Source organism: Ailuropoda melanoleuca, chromosome 4, assembly GCF_002007445.2.
Source record: "Ailuropoda melanoleuca isolate Jingjing chromosome 4, ASM200744v2, whole genome shotgun sequence".
Taxonomy (NCBI): Eukaryota; Metazoa; Chordata; class Mammalia; order Carnivora; family Ursidae; genus Ailuropoda; species Ailuropoda melanoleuca.
The window spans coordinates 122,548,661-122,573,707 of NC_048221.1; the positions used below are offsets into that span (position 1 = coordinate 122,548,661).

The window sequence follows — 25,047 nt, forward strand, 5'->3', positions numbered from 1 at the left end:
ACATCTTACTATTGAAGCTTATAATCCATGGATAATATGTCTCTCACTTATTGAGGTCTTCTGTAATTACTCTTCTACAGTTTCTAGCAGACAGGTTCTATGCCTCTTCAGTCAAATATTCCTTGAATACTTCCTATTTTTGATGCTATTCATAAATGGCATTAATAAAAACAATCCTTTTTCAAAGGAAAGATATGAACTTTTCCTTCTATTCTGTCCATCTCTAATCTCCTAGCCTTCTGTTCAACCAGAATTTTCTGTGTAACTGCTGCATGCCAGGATCTGAAGACTCTGGCCCATGATGCCCTCTCCCCCCTTTGCTCTCACTGACTGTCACACTTACACAGCACATTTACCTCTGACTGTTTATCACACAACTTCAAGTTGTCACATATGCTGCTGTGTTCTTTTATTGTTTCTTGTACATGTCTTATCTGCCCAACTACATAGCAAGCCCCTTGGGAGTAAAAACTATAATTTATACTTATTTGTAAATCCACAAATGCTTAGAAGATTGATAAACAAACAGGAAAGAAATCCTTTTTTAATGAAGGGACTCGTAAAGTTCAGCTAACAAAACCCATTTGAAACTCTAGTCTGTCTGCATTCAATACTAACTAAGAATTCAGCCATTAAAAAACCAATATTACGTATGTGTTTGTTGTGTTCAACTGTAGCCTAGGGACTCAGGAGTTCAAGGAATGGTGGATTTGCTTCTCTGTCCTTAGAGAGCTCACCAGGAAGGAAAGCACAGCAGAGACCATGCCCTCCATGTCTAGCTGGCAGCTCTCAAAGGGCCCCGGGCCTGTTGCTGGGGGAAAGCCTAGTTCCATCATGGCTTCTGTCCACTTTCCATTTCAGTCCCTGGTATGCATGATTCTGACAAATAGCTGTTAGCATTTGATCGAGTCTGTTTACAAGATACAGGCAGCTATTTATAAGACACGGGCCAAATTCTACCTTTCCATATCCAAGAATTATTTTCAGTGATTTCAAGCCCATTATGGGATTCTGGATTCTGGCCCTAACCATTTTTTAGTATAGTTTAAGACTATAACCAACTTGTTTTCAAGCCCCTGAATGGTAGGGTTCCTCCTCCCCTCCAGAAAAAAAAAAAAAAAAAAAAAAAAGAATCACTTTCAAGCGTATTCACCACGAAGAATACAAAATAGTTTAAGGAAGTTATCAACAGTATGTTTTAAGTGGCAAGCCAGTTAGATGGCTGGGATGTTCTGCTGCTGTGATAGAGACGAACGTGGAATGTGCAGGTGGAATGGAGAAAGGGATACATGCCCAGAAATGATCTCATGAGAGGCACGAGAAGCAGAAACACGAGATGGGCACTGTGCTGTGGATCCTACATGGCGTATGTCTCAGAGTTCATAGAGTCCAGAGATTAAAACAGCAAACTTGCAAATAAGGTACCTGTTTGCAATTTACCATCTTAAGCACGTTTCAACTTTTCTGAGCTTCTCCATGTCAACCATCTCAATCCACATCACAAGCTGCAGAGAACAGAGTGTGTAAGTGAAGGGCTGTGGCGGTCAAACGGCTAGCTGCCCAGCCTAAGCCCACTACAGAGTGCTGGGGGTATCCCATCCAGTATTCTCTAATAATGGAAAACAGAAATATATAGTAATGACAGGTGTAAATGGGAGAAATAAACAGTGCCACCATAGCAAAGTTAATTAAGAAATATTAGTTCAACATCCACCAGGCCTCATTATAAAATCTGCTAATGTTTATGGACCCAATGACATGAACAATCAATGGTGGATTTGCATTTTATTTCTGTTACCAAGCAACCCTCAGGTTCAATCTGAAAGAATCCATACATGTCTACTGCCTGGGCTAGGAGTGGGGTGAAAGGAAGCATGTCCTTTTAAATTACAAAGGTAGTAAGGAAGCACCTTAAAAAATAATCCCAATGGTCCTGTTATGTAGGAATGGTTGTAACTACATTATGGACGCGTGTTTCAATTCTGTTGGTAAAAGCCAGAGGCCATTATCAAGAATCTTTTTAGATTTCAGACAGACAAATAGGATAGACAGAATTTTATACTATAAGACTCAAAGCACAAAGAATCCCACAACCTGTTCCTGTGGGTCTGCTCTGTCTTTAAAGCACTCTGGAGGGGAACCGTATGTGGAAAGGGCTCTACAGACAGAATTCCCTCATTCAACAAATACCTGCCGGGCACTGTGGAAGTCACAATAGTGCCACGCAAATCAGACGTGGCTCCTGCCCCCAAGATGCTCAGGCTAGTGGCCATCCTCCACAGGGCACCTAGGAGCCTCGCGTCTTGCCACCATCACTTTCCTAGGCAGGACTGGGGCTGTGACGCAGAGATACTCATGACAGAGAGGAAAACGGTCAACATTCAAGGCTCACATACTGCAGAGCCAGCAACACGCACAAAACCTAGTTCTCCATTATGAAAATGATTAAGCCCTCATGATCCATGATGTTACCATAAATAGCAGAGAATAATGGGGCAGGCTACCACCTTTCCTCTCTACAGTTCCAATCTCACCTGCCTCTCTTCCCCTTTCTTTCCACTCTTTCTCCTGTCTCACGCCTCCCTTTTGCTCTCTCTGCGTGACAATAATGCCCTCTACAACGTCCCCCTAAAAGACACACATTCCTACCACACACTTTTGGATTTGCTCTGAAATAATCTGGTGGGGGACGGAAAGCTGGGACTGGGAAGGGAGTGGGGAACAAGACTCCCACAGATAGAAGCAGCAGGGTGACGGGGGCCTTAGGCTCGTTATACTATTCCACTTTTGTATATTTCTGAAATTGCTCATAAAAGACTGAAAATAAAATAAATCACTTTTCAAACGCTTACCATATCAACCTTTTGCCCTGAAAATATGGTGGTAGGCTATGGCAGGAATTAACCATGGATTTGCACACATGACAGAAATGCCTTAATGTGCATTCATGAGTCACTCTCTTTAAAAGAAAGGAGTCCCTGTCTTCAGCTCTCCTCCTTTCACCCTCTTTACCATTTCCCACACTTAACCCTACCTTGGGTTATGCACCAGCCGTTAAAGACAGAAATCAGTGATATTCCACATAAGAGTGACTCATTTAGTGGGCACTTAAATTGTCCCATTTTAAACTAACTTTTATGAAAAAGATATGTTTAAAAGGGCAAAAGAATGCTTCAAGTATTTAAGATCAATATTGAAAATAAAAGAAATGTGGTGAGCCAGATAATCTGCTTTAGTTTCTGAGTAGCTTGCCTACTCTTATAATCACTGGAAAGACCTCACGCACTGACCCCCGCCCAGGGGATTACCTGGGTACCGAGATGCATTCAGACAAAAGCTTTGGGCATAGGGCTGGAAGGGGAGACCCAATATACTTTCAATGTAACTAAAGTTTAATATTATGGGAGTCCGAGTCAGTTGCAAAACTGTGCTTAACGATGTTTCTGGCAGACGTGCATTCTGGATCATCCACGAAGCTATTTAAAATTGCCTGACATGTAACCATGACAGATTTTAAAGATCAAAACACAGGTGTGTGTCAGGGTTGCACCATTCTGCGGTAAGAGCAGAACATGAGATCATTCCACCTAGAAACGGACCCAAACACAAACACCCACCTGGGGTTCAGGTGTATGGCTCTGTCTGCAGGCAGATGAATCTCTCTCTGGAGTTTTGTTCTAATATAAGCATGTTCAGATAAGAAATGAGGTGTTGATACATTCATGTTACTCTCAACTGGGTGGGTCTTTTTCGCTGACAAGCACCTTATACACCTGCCTTTATGTCCTTTTTTAACCTATTCAAAGACCCATTGCTCAACGTAAAGGAGTTACAGTCACCAATGAGCTAAATAGCCTTATTTATTCTTTTCGGCCTCAATAAACATAGGAGAGTAGCACAAAAGCTTCAGGACAGTAGAGGCGTAAATCTCTCCCACCTCGTTATGAACCGTGAAAGAAAATCATCAAGATAAAGTCTCAAGAAAATAAGCGACTTAATCAAAGCCACCTCACAAAGTAGCGTGTGCAATACATCCAATGACTGATTTAATATTAAACATCTCTTGCATGGAAGACATTACACACTAATTGTTTCATGAATTTTGAAACTCCCTAGAATCGGGGAGGGGGGGAACTGAATAGAAGTCTGGGTAATCCTCACGGGTCATGGCCCTGGATCTTTGGTTAAGGTTCCCAGGAACCCCGAGATTTGTTTCATTTCTAAAAGAAGCCTAACAATAGTAAAGGGGTTACTGATCCAACAGAGCAAACGTGCACTTACTTCCTGTGCCCAGATGCAAACCACTGCGCAACAGACGAGGAGTTAAGTTTTGTGCGAATAAGAACACAAAGGAAAGAGAGTTATGTGTGTGTCTTTGTGAGCAAAGAACTACATTGTGACTCTCTGAGATTAGGCTTTCCCAAGAAAAACAACTCCTCTCTTTAAAACACACACGCACACACAGAAACGGGAGATTCATTTGGTACACCACCACCATTTGGTTAGCAGATGTTGGCGTCTACCCTCAGCTCTCACAAAGCAACGCACTTTATTTTTGTGTAGCATCTTCCATCCAAAAGCACCATGAAAAGCCGTGTGGCTGGGCTGACAGTGTGTCTGCAGAATCTGTGGAAGACTTAGAACGAAGCGAACACCTGTCAGGCTTGCTGAGATGCTGTCTGAGCTGGGAATAGGCTCTGTGGTTAGGCGGCGGCCGGGCTTCGCGATGGTAAAGCCGGGCACTATCCTTTGCCATAATGTGTTGCTATTGCTTGCTTGCTTCATGCCTCGTTCTATGACCTTCACTTATATTGAGGGAAGAAGTGTATTTTAGGAATTTTCTTGATTCGTAGGAGTGTTTTGGATTAATGGGAACCATAAATAAAGTATTTAAAAAAAAAAAACACCAAAACAATACTCCCTTTTGGATCCACAAGAACCAGAATCTAGTCCCTGCTTCATTGCTGACAATCTCCTGATTTCAGTGTTCTAGCCCATAAAGTCAGTTGGAGGGTTGGGCTAGATTTGCCTTTCCCAACCTTTTCAAGCACGAGGGACATTTTAACACATCAAAACCTCTCTCAGACTAATCAAATGACAGCAGTTATATTTTAAGAATCTGTGCAATTAGAAAACACACAATGATAAAAAGATACTTTTGAGGCAGTGACAGCTGAAAACAAAATTCCAATTGATTAATCACAGTGGCGACTGCATTGATTTTTAAGGTAATGGCCTACAGATGTGAGACATTTATTTAGTCTGCAAACAACAGTTGGTGTACATATGAGTTTGCAGTCTTTGTAATAACACCATAGCAGATCCCCTTAGCCCAACCTGGTCCTCTGCGTAAAGGCTGGGGACCCTGAACTACAATACAGATGCCCCAAATCCTTTCTGACGCTGACCCTCCATAATCCGAGTCCTACCACCACCATTCAGTATGCCATGTGACTCTGAACACGGAAAGGACGTCTCTGTTCCACAGGTTCCTCACCTGTGTGGGGCTGCAGGGGTGCCCTAGCGATGTCTCGACATAGCACCGTGAACCATGACTCTATGTGTGTCATGTTTTAGAAACTTAGAGACCCTCAGGAGAGAAGCCCTACTAAAGTGTAATGGGATCACCCCTCTTTCAGTGCCCTGGAATGTGCTTCTACACAGACCCTGCGATACCCTCTAGTAGAAGGAGAACCCCTCTCCCCAACTGGGAGGTCGTCAGCTCTGACACATTCCCAAACATCCTACCCTCCCCCAAAGCAAAAAGAGACAGATTCTGGGAGGACAACCTCTCTGAACCTGAGACAACATCTCGGGGCCTTCTCCAGACAACCTGAGACTGTGGGTGATACAAAAAAGGCTGAATGGAGGAGTGAAGAAGTTGTTATGCAACTCAAAGCAGGTTTACAATGGTTCTTTCTTCAACAGTTCACAAGAGGTTCTGAGGTTCCCAATATCACTGAACCATGTGAGGACCTAGGACAATGAGGCCAGAAGGAGAGTCCCAGATCAACCCAGATGGCCTTCGTAGTCATTGGGAACTGTATTATTAGCATCAGTATATCTAGATACTGACTATCAATAAATCCATATTTATTGTCTAGACAAGCAATACATAGCGACAAATTCAGTTATGTCAGAGCCATCTTAATGGACTAATTTCTCAAAAATGACACAAGGCTGGCGAAACAGACTGTTTTTGCCCTGAGCAAACTTTTACAACTCAACACCTATTACTATTACTCAAAGTTCTTGAGATTGTTACAGACTCTTTTATACGTCAAGGACAATTCTTTGGAAATATACTCCTAATCCCGCCCCCTTAACCAACCCACCAACCAAAACCCATCAACAGGTAATTATGCAAACAACCCAAATAAAAAAGTGGGCCAAAGACCTTAACAGACATATTAGAAGACCCCAAATCCAGAGCAGTGACAAGATGAAATGCAGGGGAGGATGTGGGGAAACAGGAACTCTCATTCATTGCTGGTGGGAATGCAAACAGTGCAGCCACTCTGGAAAAGAGCTCGGCAGTTTCTTGCAAAGCTAAACACACTGCTACCACATAATCCAGCAATTCTCCTTGGTATTTACCTCAAAGAGTTGAAAACTTGCGTACACACAAAAACCTGCACATGGCTGTCTAGACCAGCTTATTTAGAACTGCCAAAACTTGGAAGCCACCAAGATGTTTTTCAGTAGGTGAAAAACTGGTATAAACAGGTATATCTAGACGATGGACTATTATTTAGCACTAAAATTAAATTATCTATTATGCCATGAAAAGACATGAAGGAACCTTTTTTTTTCTTAAGATTTTATTTATTTATCTTGAGAGAGAGAGAGAAAAGAGCAAGAGCATGAGCGAGGGGGAAGGGCCGAGGGAGAAGGAGAAGCAGGCTCTCCACTGAGCAGGGAGCCTGATGCGGGGCTCGATCCCAGGACCCCGGGATCACGACCTGAGCCGAAGGCAGATGCTTAACTGACTGAGCCATCCAGGCGCCCCGTGAAGGAAACTTAAATGCATATTACTAAGTGAACAGATATTATCAAAGGTCAAAAAGAGACCTCAGTGCCATGTATTTAATGCCTTTGTCCTTGGATTATAAAATGCACACAAGATACCCCCAAATTATAGAAAGAACCTTTAAGAAAACCCACAAATGCAAAAGAAAACTAACACTTTTAAGGTAGTTATCCCATGAATATCCTGGGTAAAATATTTAACAACCGTGACCATCAAAAAGTCATTATTTATATGCAACCTAAATCTATCCTGCTGCAAATTGGCTTCTTTTTCTGAAACTCACCTCTGTTGATTACACGTCTTCTTATCTCCCGTAATTGTTATGTATTCTCCTCATATAACTGAGTTAAAATATAGTAAAGGACAGAACTAAAAGTAAAGTAAAATCTTGAAATTTAGGACTTCTCTGGCTGGATCAGGCCAGACCAATTTAACATATCAGGCTATATACTGGTTCTATCACACACTATGGCTAGCTAATCAAAACAGACTGCTAGAATAAAAGACAGTCCTACAGACTAAGAAAGCAGGAAAAGTCTTGGCACAAAGATAAGTGTGGGAACATACTAAAGGTTGACAAATTAAGGCCTATGGGCCAAATCCAGCCTGCCTGTGTCTGTGAAGTTCCACCAAACACAGCCATGTTCACCCATGTACACATTGTCTATGGTTGCTTTTGCACTACACGGGCAGAGTTGAACAGCTGGCCCACAAAACATAAAGTAGTGACTATATGGTCCTTTATAGTAAAGTCCGCCGGCCCCTGACGTAGACATTCACCTTCGCCCCGAGCTGGTTGCTGTAGGAGCTCCAGGATTCGGATCCGGTCTTGCCTTCTCCATCTTGCACTTGCTTGCTACAGGAGCTCATCTAGTGTCGAGACTCTAAGCGGTACCATCTACCAACAACTCTCAAAGATACGTACCTTCAGGCCAGACCTCTCCCTCGAGCTCCAGATTCACACATCCAACTGTCTAACTGGCATATCCACTTGGAGTGCTAACAGACATCTCAAGCTTAATGCACCTAAAACCTAACCCCTGATCTTCCCCAGCCCCACCCGACACCCTAACCTACTTTACCCGTGGTGTTTTTGATTTCTGTAAAGGACAACTCCATTCTGCTGGTTAAACATAAAAACCAACCAGCCAAATGAAAACTCTGGAATTAACCCTCATTCTACTTTCACTCCACATCCAATCTATCAGCAAATCCTCAACTGCCTCAATATATTCAGACACCTGCCATTCATTCATCACCACTTCCACTGCTATCATTCTGCTTAAAGCTACCACCATCTTTCACCTGGATTTTGTAGAAGCCTCTTAATTGGTCTCCTGGCTTCTACCCTTGCCCCTTTCATCTATCCACATGATAGCAGTCAGAGTCATCTTGTTAAAATGACAGATCACATCCTTCATCTTCCCCACTGCCACTCCAGCTCCATCCTCCTACCCCCAACACATATTCTACTCCAGCCATACTGGGATCCTTGCTGATCCCTGATCACTTTTAGTAAACTCCTACCCCAGCCTCCATCCTTGCTGATTCTCCTCCCCTAGATATATGCATGGCTCACTTTTGTACTTCCTTCTGCTCAAATGTCACTTTCTCAGAAGCTTTTCCCTGACCACCCTGTCCAAACTAGCAACTTCATCTTGCGCCTCCACCCCCGCCCACGCACCATGTCCCTCTTCCCTTTCTGTCCACGTTCTTGTTTATTTTATTGTCTGTCTCTCCAGCTAGAGTGTAATCTCAGGAATTTTTGTCCATTCTGTTCACTGCTACATCCCCAGTGCCTAGAGTAGTGCCTGGTACAAAGTAAGTGCCCAGTAAATCCTTGTTTAATGAAGGACTAAATGGGTCAATAGGCCTTCCCAAAGATTTAGAATACAATCCTATGGAAAACCACATTTCTGATTTTATTGTGAAGATTAATGGGAAAATTAAAACTCGTTGGTGAAATATGCTTCACGGACAAACTGGCTGGGAGATATCAATCTACTCTAAAGCAAGGGATCCCGTCCCTTAATAATTTGTTTTCCCCTGAAAATACCTGTATATAAGGGAGTTTATAGTTAATCTTTCTCCTCATCCTCCTAATTCTCTTAACTTTTATAAATCCTATTTCTCAATCCTATCCTCATTTTTTGTTTCTCCTGGATTACATCCAAGACTTGCAAACCCAAAGGTCATGTACCAACCTGTACCACAGAATGCTTTCAGCTGCCAGAAATTTTCATTGGCAATACAGAGCTGTCATTGATTTCTTGGCAGTGCATTGTCAAATGATGCACTTATAAATCAAACAGAAATGACAATATCACGTCAATCCAACAACTAGACCTGAGTCAAAAATCTAAAATCAGCAAGAAAAGATCAGGGACGCTGTGGTCCCAGCATGAAGTCATGCAGTCCCAGCTGCACACATTAAAGCCACACTCACTCCCTGCTGCACTCAACAACCTGGGAGCCAGATCACTGGAGCTGTGCTGGGTCACTGTGGCTGCTTTTCATGACTCAAGTGCACCCTCCCACTGCTCTGAACCCTAGGACAGCTCAGCTAATTTTAAAAATTCTCACTCCTTCCTGGGGCTGTCTGGATCTGGGGGATGTGGCATCCTACCTGGTTCTTACCTAAAGTCTTGTGAGGCCTAAGGGCTTGTGAACTGTACACACCAAAGGGGGGTAAGAGTAAACAGAGTCACATATTTATATATCATTAGTTTTTGCTCAACTAGAGCCTTGTAATATGTAAATGATAACATGTACCAAGGCAAGCCCCACAAGGCTAACTCAGGCAGGAACCGAATGTCTGTGTCCCCCTCAAATTCATGTGTTGAAGCTCTAATTCTCAATATGCTGGTATTTGGAGATAGAGTCTTTGGGAAGTAATTAGATGAGATGAGGTCATGAGGGCAAGGCCCGGGTCCGAGGGAATTAGCGCCCTTAAAGAGAGATCTGGAGAGATTGTTCACTCTCTCCACCATCTGAGGAAGACAGCAAGAAGGCAGCCATCTGCAAGCCAGGAGGAGTCTTACCAGAAACCAACCACACTGAACTTGTGGACGGACTTCCCAGCCTCCAGAACTGTGAGAAATTAATTTCTGATGTTTAAGTCACCCATTCTTTGGCATTTTGTTATGGCAGCCCCAGCTAATACATGAGGTTTTAAATTTGTTTTTATTTTTAATTTTTTTTTATTATTATATTATGTTAGTCACCATACAGTACATCCCCGGATTCTGATGCAAAGTTCGATGCTTCATTAGTTGCGTATAACACCCAGTGCACCATGCAATACGTGCCCTCCTTACTACCCATCACCAGTCTATGTTTTAAATTTTAAAAGTTGCTTTAAATTGTCAAGTCCCAGAAAACACACTTGGAATGCTCTGTTGATAACACTCAAAACTTGATTTCTTCTTCTACTTAATAAGAAAGTACAGGAACACTTGTGCATTGTCATCACACACACACACACACACACACACACACACACACACACACACCCCAGAGTGATCTGAGAGCAGCCACACCTTGCTGAGACAAGGTTTTCTTTGCAAGGAAGTATAAGCTGATAGAAAGAACAGACCCAGGATGTCCTGGGGGAAAAAAGACATGTCAAAGCAGAGCTCCACAGCCCCAGACTTCTGGCCCAATTCTCTTCCAGTGTTCTTCCTGTCCAAAGGAGCCAATGAAGAGAACAGGGAAGCAGACACACGTGGTGTAGGTGCGTCGGGGCTAAATGTGGGTGGAGACACGGAATACCACTGCATCTTCCCTGGTCTGTGACCATTCAGAGGAGAGCCTCCAAATTCTTATAAAAACCTGTTCTTGTCTTTTTGATAAGAAAAACTGACACAATGAATTCAAGCATTAGAAGTAGGGAGAACAGACCCATGCAGATTATCGCAGATGTTGTTCTCCAAAGCCCTGAACAAATGTACTCATTTGATCATACTATGAGATGCCAGGAAAAAAAGAATGGTCAATTCCATTAAGGGTAGTATGCTGGATACTGTAAACACACAACTTAAAACAAACACGGAAGAGGTAGGTAATCTTTAGCAGTGTTTCGTGCCCTGAGTTTCGGTGACTTTTCCATTCCCTTTTTGATCACATCCCTGAACTAAACTCTGAAGAGCATGTAACATGTTAAGAAAGTCCTGTGTTCTAAAATTACCCACACACACAAAATCAAATAGCCATTGTTTCTAAGTTAAGTGAAGAGACGAAAATGAAATTAACTCTAAAATCTGAAGAAAACAAGGTCCCAATTTATAGTTTTCTCTGACATGCCTCTTAAAAACTCAGTGAACTCTCTGGGTGCTGTACACAATACCCCATGAGAGCCAGCCACGGTATCGATGACATAATTTATTAATTAATATAGAACTGAGAAGCTCCCAAAAGCAAGAGGTAAATGAAATTCTCAACCAGAGCAGTCCAATTAAAACTGAGCACAGGGCACTAACGTTAAAAAACAATTAGAATACAATGAGATTTCCCTCCTCTTTCCCCTATCTTCAGTCAGTATTGGTAAGAAAACACCAACTGCCAAAACACATATGCCTTTATTATGGGAAGACCTATGGGACAGGTAAGCACGAATGGACTGCCTCTCCTCTCTGCAACCTGGCCAGAAGGCACCCTGACAATTCAGTGAGTGACCTGGTCTCTACGACCTTGCAAAGCATGTGATGCTTGATCACCTCCAACAGTGGAGAACTAGCCATTTGTGAAGGCAAACAAGGGAGGCGAATAAGGTAATACAAAAGAAAAGCTTTGAAAACTATCAAGTACTACAGGAATCTGAGAGTCCCACCACCACCTCTGATCATCTGACAGATGTGACAATTTTAACAGGACTCCTCAGTGTAAGCACAAAGACATTCCTGTTTAGTGATAGTGGCAAAAGACTGAAAACAAAACAAAAACTCGTATGTTCATCAACAAGCATGTGGTTAAATAAATTATGTTATAACCATCTAGTGGACCTACCTGGCTTAATATGAAACAATTCCATGATAGTATTTTTAAGTCAAAAAAAAAAAAAGGCGGCTACGGTATACTGTGTCTAGTTTGATACCATACAAGTGACAGGATACATTGGTATACCCTTGTATATTCCTGAAGGACACACAGACTTGTCAACTGGCTATTTTTGGGGACAGGGATTACAAATCTAGGGAATCTGGGGTTGTATAAATGTACTTTGCATTGTATATTCTTTTATATCTTTTACTTCACTTAAATGTCTTTTTAATTTGTATATCCTTTAATGGATATACTGTTTGATTTTCAACAATATTTTAAAATTGTGAGGGAGAAATAAATTTCTTACGAAGACAAATTCTTTTCCTTTATTGCTTCTACTCATGAATCTTTGTTCAATTGCTTAGAACAAAAAAGCTCTCTAATCTCCCTTTTACATTTATATAATTCTGTTGAAGTTCATATGATTCTGTTGTAGTTCACAAACATCTAAAAATAACTTCTAAAAAACGTGAAACTATCAAATAGAAACATAACTTATAGCTATAGGGAGGAATATTTCTTATATTTTAATTGTTCTTTATTTTCAGCATTAATAGCTAAGTTAAATACTTAAATGGCAATAAGTGGATGGAGTTAATGTTCCTAGCTTTTTATACACACTAGCTGTGATACTTTGGGAATCAGAGAAGTTAAGATAGTGGCTCTTCTTTGAAGTATTTAACACTTTTCTGAATAGAAAGTAGTACATGTTTGTTGTACAAAACTTGAGAAATAGAGAAAAGCACAGAGGAAAATTAAAACAATTCATTATCCCACCACTCCAGAGAAAACCACTATTAATTCTGATGTATAGCCTTCCTTTTTTATTTCCAATGCATACAAGTATATATTTTTTTACACAACTGGAATCAAGAAAGCTGTACATACTGTTTTAAAAATCTGCTTTAATAAATTATCACCCTACTTATCATGTTTTATAGTTTTTGTGCTTATGACTATAAAATACATATTACATATAAAATTTCAAATTTTTAATTTTTTGTTGCAGGCTCTCTGACAAATGTTAACTGAAACCAAAAAAATAAAAATCACCCCAAATTCACAAACTGAAATGTAAAAGAAATTTTAAGAATTAAGCTTTGAAGTGATTTTTTTTAATTTGAAGCATTTTTACTTCTGAAGTTATTACAGCTTAACACTGCACCAAGACTTCTGAATGCCCTGTATTAGAAATATATCTCCATGCCATTTATTACTTAAATGGCTGACAGCATTCTGCTATACTGATATGTCATAACACACTTATCTAACCCCTTGTTATTGGACATTTAGACTCTTTCTTTGAAGAGATCATAAAGACAGGTGAATAAATGCCTTACGCCAAAAAGGCCCCACCCAGGTTAGAACTGTATTAATTCTAGAGCAAGTAGTATGAATTTTTTCAAAGTTTTAAACATATATTGTCAAGTTATCTTTCAGAATGGTCATAAGCAACAATATCATTGATATTGGGCACACTTAGAGTAAAATAAAAATGTCTTTAAAAATAGAAGTGATTTTTATACACAACTAATGGAGCATTGAACTTTACATCGGAATCCGGGGATGTACTGTATGGTGACTAACATAATATAATAAAAAATCATTTAAAAAAAATAGAAGTGATTTTTTTCCCCCTCAACCAAAGACATCTGCAATGATAATTAAAGTAACAGGTTTCAGGTTTACTTTGTTACCACAGTTTGAAAGAAAATCTCATTCAATATTAGGCTCCAATGGGCCCTTAAAAAATGACCCAAAATCCTTACCGGAGTTTAAGAAAAATAAAGTTTTAAATAAACACATAATAAAATACAGTTAGGCCAGTCTTCAATATAAGTAGTAAAATAATAAGAAGTCCACACATTGGAGTTAAGCTAAATCTTTACTCAATTTCCTCTGAATCTATACTATAGTGTCACTATAAGGTTGGCTGAATCAACTGATTTGGGGAGCAGAACCGAGATTAACTATCCTGGACCACAGGGGAAGTTACCAGATCTCAGCTGAGATAAGACATGAAGGAAAAAAAAATGTGAGGATACTAATATCTTCCTGTCTCCATTTCAGGTCTGACTTGAAGCCATTCAACTTTTAAAGAGGTCTTTCAAATCCATTCAAGATACTAGCTTCAGAGATTAGAAACTTGCTCAGATTGTTTCTCATAGTCCACAAACTGAGGGCTTCAGAGGGGAGCGGGGTGGGGGAATGGGATGGACTGGTGATGGGTAGTAAGGAGGGCACGTATTGCATGGTGCAGTGGGTGTTATACGCAACTAATGAGTCATCGAACTTTTCATCAGAAACAAGGGATGCACTGTATGATGACTAACATAATATAATAAAAGAAACATTAAAATAAAAAAAAACTTGCTCAGAACTACGCTTCTTGTCCTCTGAGAAGCATAAATATACTGACAACTGTCAACAACGCACTGAACAAAAAGGAAATAAGGACCTTGGGCCATAAACCATTTCATTTCCTCATGCCCCCAAACCTTTCAAAATCTCCAAAGAGGAGAGAATTAGAAATGAATGAAAGGAAAAAATTCATAGCCACTAGGAGTGATCATTACCTGTTCAAAGCAGACCAGCAAACTCCCAAGATACCACACCAAGCCACGTGCAGACTTGCAGACGCAGCAGGCCACAGCTTATAAAAGTACTAAATGCACTCTGATTACGCTTACACGGGCTGGTGAGTGATGGCCTTCCAAAGAAATCGAATTCTGGTGAAATTATTTAATTCGGTAAAAAGGATACAACTTTTATACTAGCCAAAGACAGAAAGGATATAGTTTATCCATCCTATACGGGCAATTCCGGCCCTTCCTAATAAAATGGTTTAACTCCATGCAGGACCTTCTTTAAAGGTATCTTCTGAGTCCAGACCACAGAAGCACACCTTTTAGGTGTAAGCGTGCTGCACTGGGTTCCTTGAGTTCTTCTGTAACAAAAGCCCTCGAATGGGGTCCAAGAAAGTCTTCCCATGTATTAATGAAAACTCTCATTTATTCAGATAAATAGAAGCATTTGGCTCTGACATTCACTAGCTGTGTGGTCTTGGGAAAATGAGTAACTTCTCTAAGCTTCTGTTTCAACATTGGCAACGAGGAAGATATTAATGGTACCCACCTCATGCGGTAGAAACATGGATTAAATAAGACGGTGCAGGAAAAACAGCATCTGAACATTGTTATCTTCTTGATTTTATAGGGACGACAGTTTAACTACTTCAGAATATATAGAGTAACTGAATCTCAGCCAACAAAGAGTTGTCTACCAAAGGAACTTAGCAAACTGGGTAACAAATAGATAAAAATAGCCTGTCGTTAAATAACATGGACTACTTATAAATAAATGTATTTCTGAGATCCTTAAGGATACGGTACTTAAAATGTACTTAAAAATTGGACAACCTGTTAAGATACTTAAATATTCTCTTTAAAATTATTTCACTAATCATTGGCTTAATGAACAGAACTTCATTTTCTCACAGTTCTGGGGGACAGACGTCCGAGATCAAGGTGCCCGCAGGGCTGGCTTTTCTCGAAGCCTCTCTTTTTGGCTGGTAGATGGCCTCCTTCTCCCTGTGCCTTCACTTGGTCTTCCCTCTGTGTGTGTCTGTGTCCTCATCTCCTCTTTTTTTTTTTTTTTATTATATTATGTTAGTCACCATACAGTACATCCCTGGTTTCCGATGTAAAGTTCGATGATTCATTAGTTGCGTATAACACCCAGTGCACCATGCAATACGTGCCCTCCTTACTACCCATCACCAGTCTATCCCATTCCCCCACTCCCTCCTCTCTGAAGCCCTCAGTTTGTTTCTCAGAGACCATAGTCCCTCATGCTTCATTCCCCCTTCTGATTACCACCCCCCCGCTTTCTTTATCCCTTTCTTCCCCTACCGATCTTCTCTTTTTTATAAGGACAACAGTGATACTGGATTGGCTTACCCTAATGATCTCTTTTTAACTGAATTAACTTCTTCAAAAACCCTATTTCCAAATACAGTCACATTCTGACATTAGGTCTTCAACATATGAATTCTGGGGGAGCATAATTCAGCCCATAACATTGTGTGTGTATTTTCTCTGCTTAAAAGCCCTTCACTGCCCCCCCACCCCGATTTTCTGTAAACAAACTCTAGATTTCTAAATGTGGCATGCCACGTTACTCTCACTACCTGGCTGCCCATCTTATTTTTCCAGCTCCGTCTTCTCTTTGCACTCTAGATACTGAGCCCACTGAACCAACTCTCATTTTCCAAACACACTTTCATACTTCCTTGTCTCTGAATGTGCTGCTACCTCTGTCTGGAATACTCTCACATGTCAGGTACTCTGAGAAGTTATTTTTGATGCCTGAGGCAGGGCCAATTACACTCTTCCCACTCTTCAAAGAACCTTGAGCACCCTACTTTTATAGCATGTATCTCCCTGAACTGCAATTAATTCTTTACATGTCTTCCCCCCACCCCCTCACCACCATACTGGCTATTCCCTGGAGGCAAGGACCATGTGTGTTCTGCTCATTGTTGACTCCTCTGCACCCAGTACAGGTCTGGCACATAGTAGGAACTAAAAAAAATATTTCTTGAATAAAGGAAAAATGGAAATACAAACAAACCAATTCATGAGAAAAGAATTCCGTTTCTCTTTTCATACCTAGTACAGAGCTATGGTATTCAGGTATGTGTTTTAATAAAGGACCGAATAAAATACTGACTGAGCCATAGGAGAAAACCTGCAACAAGGAAGGGATCTGGAGTTACTTATGCTCAGAAAAGTTATGGAAGCTGATCATCTTTGGGGTTGAAAGGAAATGGATTCTAAAAAGCCTATAAACTGCAGGAAAGAAGCGCCAAGATCCATGTGACAAGGCAATCTGAGCTCCACTCCGATCCAAGAACAAAGGGTTCCTGGTTTAAGCTATGGAATGGCCTGTTCCAGAAAGCAGCTGGGCAGAATTTCCTCACACGAATAGTCCTTAATGTATGGGAAAGAGAAAAGAGCAAAGCAAAACAAGCAAAGGCAGCAAAAGGGAATAATTAGTGTAAACAGTTTTTGTTTTTTTTTTTTTTAATGCATTGGACAAACCCCAAGAAGAAAAATGTTGTGGGATAAACATCTGTTCATTCGGAACATGACAGAGCCCTTGACAGGCTCCGTGGCCTGTGCGTGTCCTCATGTGCCCGAGGTTTATATCTGTGCTCCCACAGCACAGGCAGCCCACAGGGCAGCCAGAAAGAGGCCTGTTCCGGGCCGGACATGCTACGTGAACTCCAGTCGGGGCTGTGAGAGGTAACTCTCCCTCCGTTGTGTTTGCCACAACGAGAACCACATCGAAGAGAAGAGTGAATACCAACCGTCCGCCCGGCGCAGAGCTGCCCTGCTCTATTTGCCACGCTTCCACCAACACTGTATTTTTACTGCTTGCGTGAAGGTGGCCAAACATGTCACATGGAGAGGGATTTACATTTGTTTTCCATCCCTATGATCCCTGGTATCAAGATATGAGGTCCAGTAAGTTGAAAGCGTCTGTTTCCTTGTGCCAGATGTGCCCTTGCAATCAGTCACTGAGTCTAGGCCTTTCTGTTAAGAGGAGATCTCCAGGAAAATTCTGCTCCAATATCGGGCCTAGAGTGAGCAGCTGTGGGCCTAGAGATGAAACTAGGGGGGAACGACCTAACGATTTTCAGAGTGAAACACCCCCAAGGGGCGGCTGGCCTTCATTCTCCTTCTCATGGCTCCAGATCACCTCACCTTAGAGCCTCAGGCCATGTGGGTCCACTTGGGAGCCCTCTGGCCAGCTCCATCAGCCCACCCTGTCCAACCCAAGTTCCACTCTGCTCGGAGTACACTGTGTCGGGTGGAGACGGACCCTGCCTCTCCCTTCATCTTTCTTTCTGGCTGCAGTCAAAAATCCTCTTGCTCTCCCCTCCGATTCACTTCCCTTTTCCCTTGCGAAGGCCCAGCAGTGTCAGTGTTTCACTCTTCTCACAACATTAATGTCCAAATATGGCACCTGGCTAACCAGCAGGCAAGGGTGACTGCCTTACGCGCCTTTCCTAGACCTCTGCTCCTAGCTCTGCGTGATCTACGCAAGGACTGTAAGTCGACATAAGGGGTGCCTTGATCATCTAAGTCATAGGTGATTATTTTCCAGATGTGCATTTTTTGTGAACTGCCTCAAGTCCAAAAAAATGCTCTTTCTTTCCCAGGGGTGTATAAGCTCTTCACATCTCTAAAGCCCCCCAGATAGCTAGCCATTGACTTACCCTATATAACACAAAAGGCCACGTTTAACACAATTATTTTGAGAGTGGCCAGTTGGGGCCGTTAAGGAAACTAATTATAAAACTTACCCTGGTCCACCTACTGAGTTGGCTGGAACAAGAACCAGGGCTCAGAGCTTCACATTCAGATGAAGGTCACTGAGAAAGCAGAGTAGCTACAGGCTGAGAAGGCATGGGGTAAGAGCAAGGATTTCACCAGGGGAAAATGCCATAAGCTGGTCAAAAAACACAACTCCGACACCTTTTCTTTGGGGCATCCCACTCTATCCGTCCAAACACACACAAGAACAAAAATGTACGTAAGTAAAGATATTTGGTACCCGTCCTGACTCTCTACAGCATTGTGATTGAAAATGCAATTTATTCTCATGGATTGAATGGTTGCCCCACAGTTTAATTTTATCTGAAGGAAAAAAAGAGCTGACATCTAGCAGCTAAATAAGTCTTTGTCACTAGAGGCCTGTGACACAAATCTCAATGATATTTGATGGGAACATGTATAGCTTTTCTTCATTTGTGGCTATAATTGCTGCTGGAGAAGCCCCAACATGTAAAGGTTGATGCTTCTGAAAGTGCTGAAAGATGCTGGAACTAAACCATGCAATGACAGCTATCAAAATGTCACCGATGCAGTGTCATATTCAGTCAAGATGCTTAAAAATCACGTTTGACTAACGCTGTTCAAGCCGTGGAAGGAAGAGGATTACCTGGCTGCGTAGTGGGGAAAACGAGCTGAGGAACATGCGTCACAGCCCCCCGGGAGGAGCCTGGCCCCGGGTAAGCCGGCCCAGGCCGAGCTCCTGTTCCCCCCGTGCTTCCTGCGTGGAGGTGAGTCCGCCAGCTGCGACTCATGTGCCACACTAGGTGTAACTCACGGAGTCCTCACAACTGTCCTCGGGGGACAAAACAGACACACAGAGAGCTTAAGGAACTTGTCCAGTATTCCCCAGCTAGTAAGGATCGCAGGCGGGATTCAAACCCAGTTCTGGCAGCCTCTGGAGTCCACACTTTAACCATGACGTAAGTTGCAGTTTCTCACAGGTGCCCTTCTGCAGAAAGTGAGAGAGACTCCAAGGGCCCTTTATGCGTGCGTCATGCACTCGGAGCCCAAAAATGGTACTTTCTTCATCTGGGCCTGAACACCTACTAGAGGGAGCACGAAAACAGGCAAAAGTATGACGTTTCACATTTCTAAATAATTTCTATTTAGACAACTGCAACTCCTAGGCACTTGACCGTTAAGTTCAAAAGGCTTCGTTGGGGCCGGTACTCATTTTAGGAATTAGTAATTGGCCTGAAGAGATGGCTGCAGTGGCTAAAATTTAAATTTATGCTAATAAGGGTGGGGGAAACAGTATAATCTAGGGAACTATGTCTGAAATGGAGAGCAAAGAAAGGATGTCCACATGTTTGGTCCTGGTTCTAGCAGAGTCTATCTCTGGCTTCAAATGAAATAAAGGTCTCATTCCTCAGTTTACCCCCGTACCTCACTCCACAGATGACTGGTTAAATTAGCTGCAGCTGTGCCGGCTTGACATTGAGCAACTGCTGTGCAAGATTCTCTGACCGCAGAAGAACAAACTGGAGGGCGACAAGTGCCAAAAAGGACACACCCACTTGTGTTCCCTTTCACACTCTGAAGGCAGGGCTCAGCCCCGCTCACGGGGTTTCAGGATAGGATCCTGGGCAGGTCTGCCAGAGAGCTCTGGCTAACGACTGCTTGAAAAGTAGGAGTGTTTGGGTTCTAGGCAGCTCCAGAATACAAGGAAGAAGGCCCTTTGAGACACTTTGGGAGGCTGGGCCAGACCAGAGACTCCCGGAGAATGAGGAAAATAAATGGCTTAGCCTTTTCTAATGTACATCTGATTTCCGCTTTTCACCAACTCCCGGCCCAGCTCTGGTCCCCATCCCCATGCCCAAGCTCTGGAGTCATGGCACTACAAACCTGCTCAAGCCCTGATAGGCTCTCTGGCTTCCTCCAGCACCAACCTAGATCCCGGGAGCCCCCCCCAGCACCCGAGGAGTCACACAGAAGCCCTGGGGATCAGGCGATTTAAAACAGGAATGTGCCAACCAGTGTCCCTCCCCAAAAAAGGACAATGGTTGGACATGTGCTCTCTGCCCCACAATGGCATTTTTCAAATGCTTTATAAGCCACTTCAAAAGGAAACTGCCTACCCATAATTCCCTGACGATGTCTCGCTGGTTGAAACAACTCCTCAGTTATGAGCCTTTCCTCTAATGGGAATCTGCTGAAAAGCTGGCTCTTCACAGATGGAAACTTGGGATCATCAGGATTATAAACCACCATTAACAATTCAAAGAGAACCACACTAATACTTTTAACATTGTAGTAGTCTCCAAAAACTTGACTAAGTAACATTATATTTAAAGAAAAAAAAAAAAACCATGGATGGTAGAAATCTTTCATGTGCCCAATTCGGACACGCTTAGACCACAAGTCTCTCCACTTTCCAGACTCCCCGACTCACCACTGTCACTTTCTAACACCCACCAAATCACAGCCTTTGCTCACTTGCCCACACTGTTGCATTAGGAGGTCCCACCTACCTACTTTTCTTTTATAAAGAAAGCAATTTATGGTGCCCCTTTCTATGTTCACTTAATTCAGTTCTCTGGATAAATGTGCTTGTAACATTTGCGTGTGCTAGATGCTAGTGCTTGTGCCCCAAAAAGCCATCAAATGTTTAGAAAGTGCCTTGCAGGGGCTCGACTTTTTATGAGGAATAATGGAAGGAAAGACAAAAGAGCACATTTGCGTGACTGTGTGTGGGTGGTAATCACACGTAGGTACACGGGTGTGGGCTCCCTTAAATCACTGCATCTGCAGCCCAGCACGGAGACTGAGGGAGCAGAGAAATGCTCTCAACATCACCTGTGGAGAGAGCCGTGAACACAGCCGGCTTGGGGGGCAGGGGCGCGGAGGGACCCGGGCGGGCACCCGCTACAGCCTAAATACACCGTCAGCTCTGCACAGGATCCAGCCACAAAGAACATACTAAAAACCAATGATTTTCTGTTTTGTCTCTCTGGATGATATGAAATCCTTCTGGATCATCACCTTTTACCTAACTAAATTCCAGCCCCTGATTGAGCGGCAGCCAGGAACGCTCACGAGTAAGCATCCACATTGCTCCACTCACCGCGCTAGGCACACTCTTGCCTCTGGGCCTCACTCTGCCTGGAATGCCTGTCTTCTCCTTCACCTCCTGGAAAAATCTCATTCTTCTTTCGATACCCCTTCTGTGAGCCCTTGGACCCTCGGTAGACAGAATTCGTAGCACTCTCGGGTGGCCTCCTCTGGTTCTGTGTGCAGAGCTCTAGCACAGAAGTCATCCCTGGCCCAGCTAGTAACTTCTCTGCTTGTCTCTACCGGTAGACTGCATTCTTCTTGAGGGCTGGCCGTCCTCACCCTTATTCCATGGCTCCCTACCTCCACCCCAGCAGTGTTAGGAGAGTGCTGGCCTGTGACAGGCACTCCAACGATGTTGGCTGAATGAATAAAGAACTCTACTTGGCATTTTCTTCATCACAAACTCCTGCCATGCTTTGCCACGATCAGTTCCCTTGGAATACAGTAATTTCAGATCAAATGCTTTCTCCTCCAGCCATTCAAATGAAAAGAGAATCTTCTTGAGGATTCCAAAGCTCCACAAATTGCTTTCCATACCTGTGCAATTTCCAGGCATGAACTAAAGCAGAACTAAGGCTGCCAGACAGCTTAAGGCACAGGTGATAACTTGAAACAGAGAAAGCAATGACAAAGGTATTAATAGGGAATAAACAAAAATGTCCTGTTCTGCCAACTTTATTTTTTTTTTCCTATTTTAAAAAACCTCCCACAATCTCTGGGTAAAAATTCAAAGCATAGTCATGCAATAATAGCAGTAATGCTGGAGCGGGGTGCATGGGGCCAGTCAGGCCAGGAGGGGAGGTAAGAGTCTCCAGACATGCTTCCCTGCCCTTCTCTAATGTTGAAAGAGTAAGATTTCAGCTTCCAAGTAATGGATGCCGAGATGGGGAATACAAATACAAAGTGAAGACTGCCAGTCCTGAGAGAGGATGACTCCTGGAAGCTCTTACGGGGGTCAGAGGAGCAACACAGAGATCCAGAATGGTGACGGGGGTCCCTTCCCAGAAACCACCTTTGCTCCAGATGGCGTTAAGGCCACTGTGAGCCGTAAAGTGGGAGCCACCCTGTCAGGAGAACAGTGTGTACACCAGCATTTTTGAACTTTCCTGCTACGGTGAGCATTCCCACAAGCAGTCACTGTTTTTCCTTTGGATTTCTGTCTTTTCTCCCCAACTGGGCTTCTTCATTTAGAGCTGATTTGTATAGTTTTACTGTCCTGCTGATTTAAAGCTGACGCAAGTATTGTGTCGTTTCAGTTTTGAATTTGGGGATCATTAGGTGAGGGTGAATGTTCCATATTCATTAGTTGTCTTATTTCTTTTTTTTTTTTTTAAAGATTTTTATTTATTTATTTGACAGAGATAGAGACAGCCAGCGAGAGAGGGAACACAAGCAGGGGGAGTGGGAGAGGAAGCAGCAGGCTCATAGCAGAGGAGCCTGATGTGGGGCTCGATCCCATAACGCCGGGATCACGCCCTGAGCCAAAGGCAGACGCTTAACCGCTATGCCACCCAGGCGCCCCTGTCTTATTTCTGCTTTGGAAAACGAAATGGCATTATTCTTTATCCTTTTACAACAGGATAAAGTGTTCTTCTGATCAATTCTTACAGGGAAAAAAAGGTCAGCTTTTGTTACATTTGTGATAGATATCTTTCTGGTTTGTTTGTTAACTGTTTTCATGGTATTTTTGACACAGAAGAAAAGCTCAGTTTGAATGGTGGGTAAATTGCTCATGATTGTGTCATCAGAAGGTGGTATATGTGAGTCTAGAACCCGGGCCTGTCTGGTGCCACAGCCCACCTCCTTAAATAATTTGCTTAACAGAATTAATGGATTTGGGCACAAACTCTACCGATGGTGTGCAGCCACCGCTGCGGAAGTCAGTCAGCGTACTGTATTTTTGGTTTTTCCTGCTTTGTATGGCCGTCTTTTTTGCTGCTATCAAAGCACATCTATCCATAGCAGCCTACCTACCTTCTAATCTGTTGTTCCATATATGCTATGGGTATAAAAATAGCCTAACCAAGTTTCCAGGTCAGTATAAAACAAAACAGCTGAGTGCATTTTTTAAAAAGGTTCTGCGGCTCTTCAGCCTCCTTTTCTCTGACTGCCAGAATCAAAGCTCTTTTCCAGGGGGCCGCCGGGAGTCTCACCTTTGGGTAAGTGGGGTTTTTCCAAGGAACTGGGAATATGACCTTCCCCTAGCAGGCACTGGATAAATGTTTGCTGAAGATGATGAAATACTTTTTTCTTTAGTTTTCTAAATTGCCCTGGAGAAACTTTTCCAGTCAAGATTAGAGAAATGGAAATTTTCCTTACACAGGGAAATAAATGGGATGTTATTTTTACAAGGAAAAGTCTTACAGTTTTCTTTAAGTTAAAGAGCTATTTTCATTCTCACAGAAGTCTAAAAATTTAGACAGATATGTTTGTTTTCTAAAGAGAAATACATACTTCACTTTAAAGAAAAGTTGGCTGTAAAACAGATTTCTATCACTTGAATTGATTGGAGTGAATCACATTTTCCCATTAAGATCCTCTTAAAAATTTATAATATAGAATCAAATTTGGCCTACTACTCAAAGATGTCCCCAGACTACTTAAACTCATTTAAGGAAAAGACCTATTTTTTTTTCAATTAAAGTAATAAGAAAATGCATTCCAAATAAGCCACAAAATTAAAATTCCAAATAAGTCTTAAAATTCCATACATCTGCTGCCCTAGCAGCAGACCTAAAGTAAGATAAGCCTTTCATATTGCATGGTCCTTGGAGCTAATCCTCTAACCCTTTCCCTCTTAAGATAAATGGTTCTTTCTAAAAGTTTTCTAAAATCAATTATTTTGTAAGCTGACTCCTGATAGCTTATTTATAATCCTGGGGAAAACTTCTCAGTAACTATTAATAACTTAATATTCAACAGACAGCCTATAAAAACTATAGTACCCAAATATTCAAAACTTGCTTATTCTGTGTCTAATACCTGCCAGGTTTTGCACTCAGTTTTGCACTCAACAGTGGATACAGAAATAGAAATCATATATGGTCTCAAGAATCCCCTAACTAGTGGCGGAGATAATATCGTTAAAAAAAATAATTGAATGAGATAAGAACCATCATGGAGCATAAAGAGCCACGGAGAAGTACTGAAGAGGGCATTCTTTACTTTGTTTGGTAAAAGGGTGCCAAGAAAGATTTTGAAGAAGAGGGGACATTTGAGCCGAGTCTTAGAGTAATAGGAATTAACTAGAAAGTCAAGATAACAGGCAGAGAAAACAGGAAATAACTTTCCTCATATTCTCTCTTAACTCTGGATACATATGCTCAGAAAAATATATCTGTACTTGCCCCTAAACTAAATTTGTAAGTATCAGAAAAGAAAGAGCTAAGAGTAAGTAGCACCATTTCATAAATCTAATCAGGTTACTCTAATTTTCTTTAGACAGGGGGGTAAAAACAGTAAAGGGAATATTTTGCCTACCATACGGGTGCCTCATGTTGTGCATTACCCATATATACAGCA

The 25,047-nt window shown here is 42.2% G+C and overlaps 1 protein-coding gene across 2 annotated transcripts in view; it reads right to left on the minus strand.

Moving 5' to 3' along the window:
* The window catches only part of BABAM2 (BRISC and BRCA1 A complex member 2), a 404,421-nt gene that overhangs the window by 131,505 nt on the left and 247,869 nt on the right, over positions 1 to 25,047 (minus strand). The window lies entirely within an intron of this gene.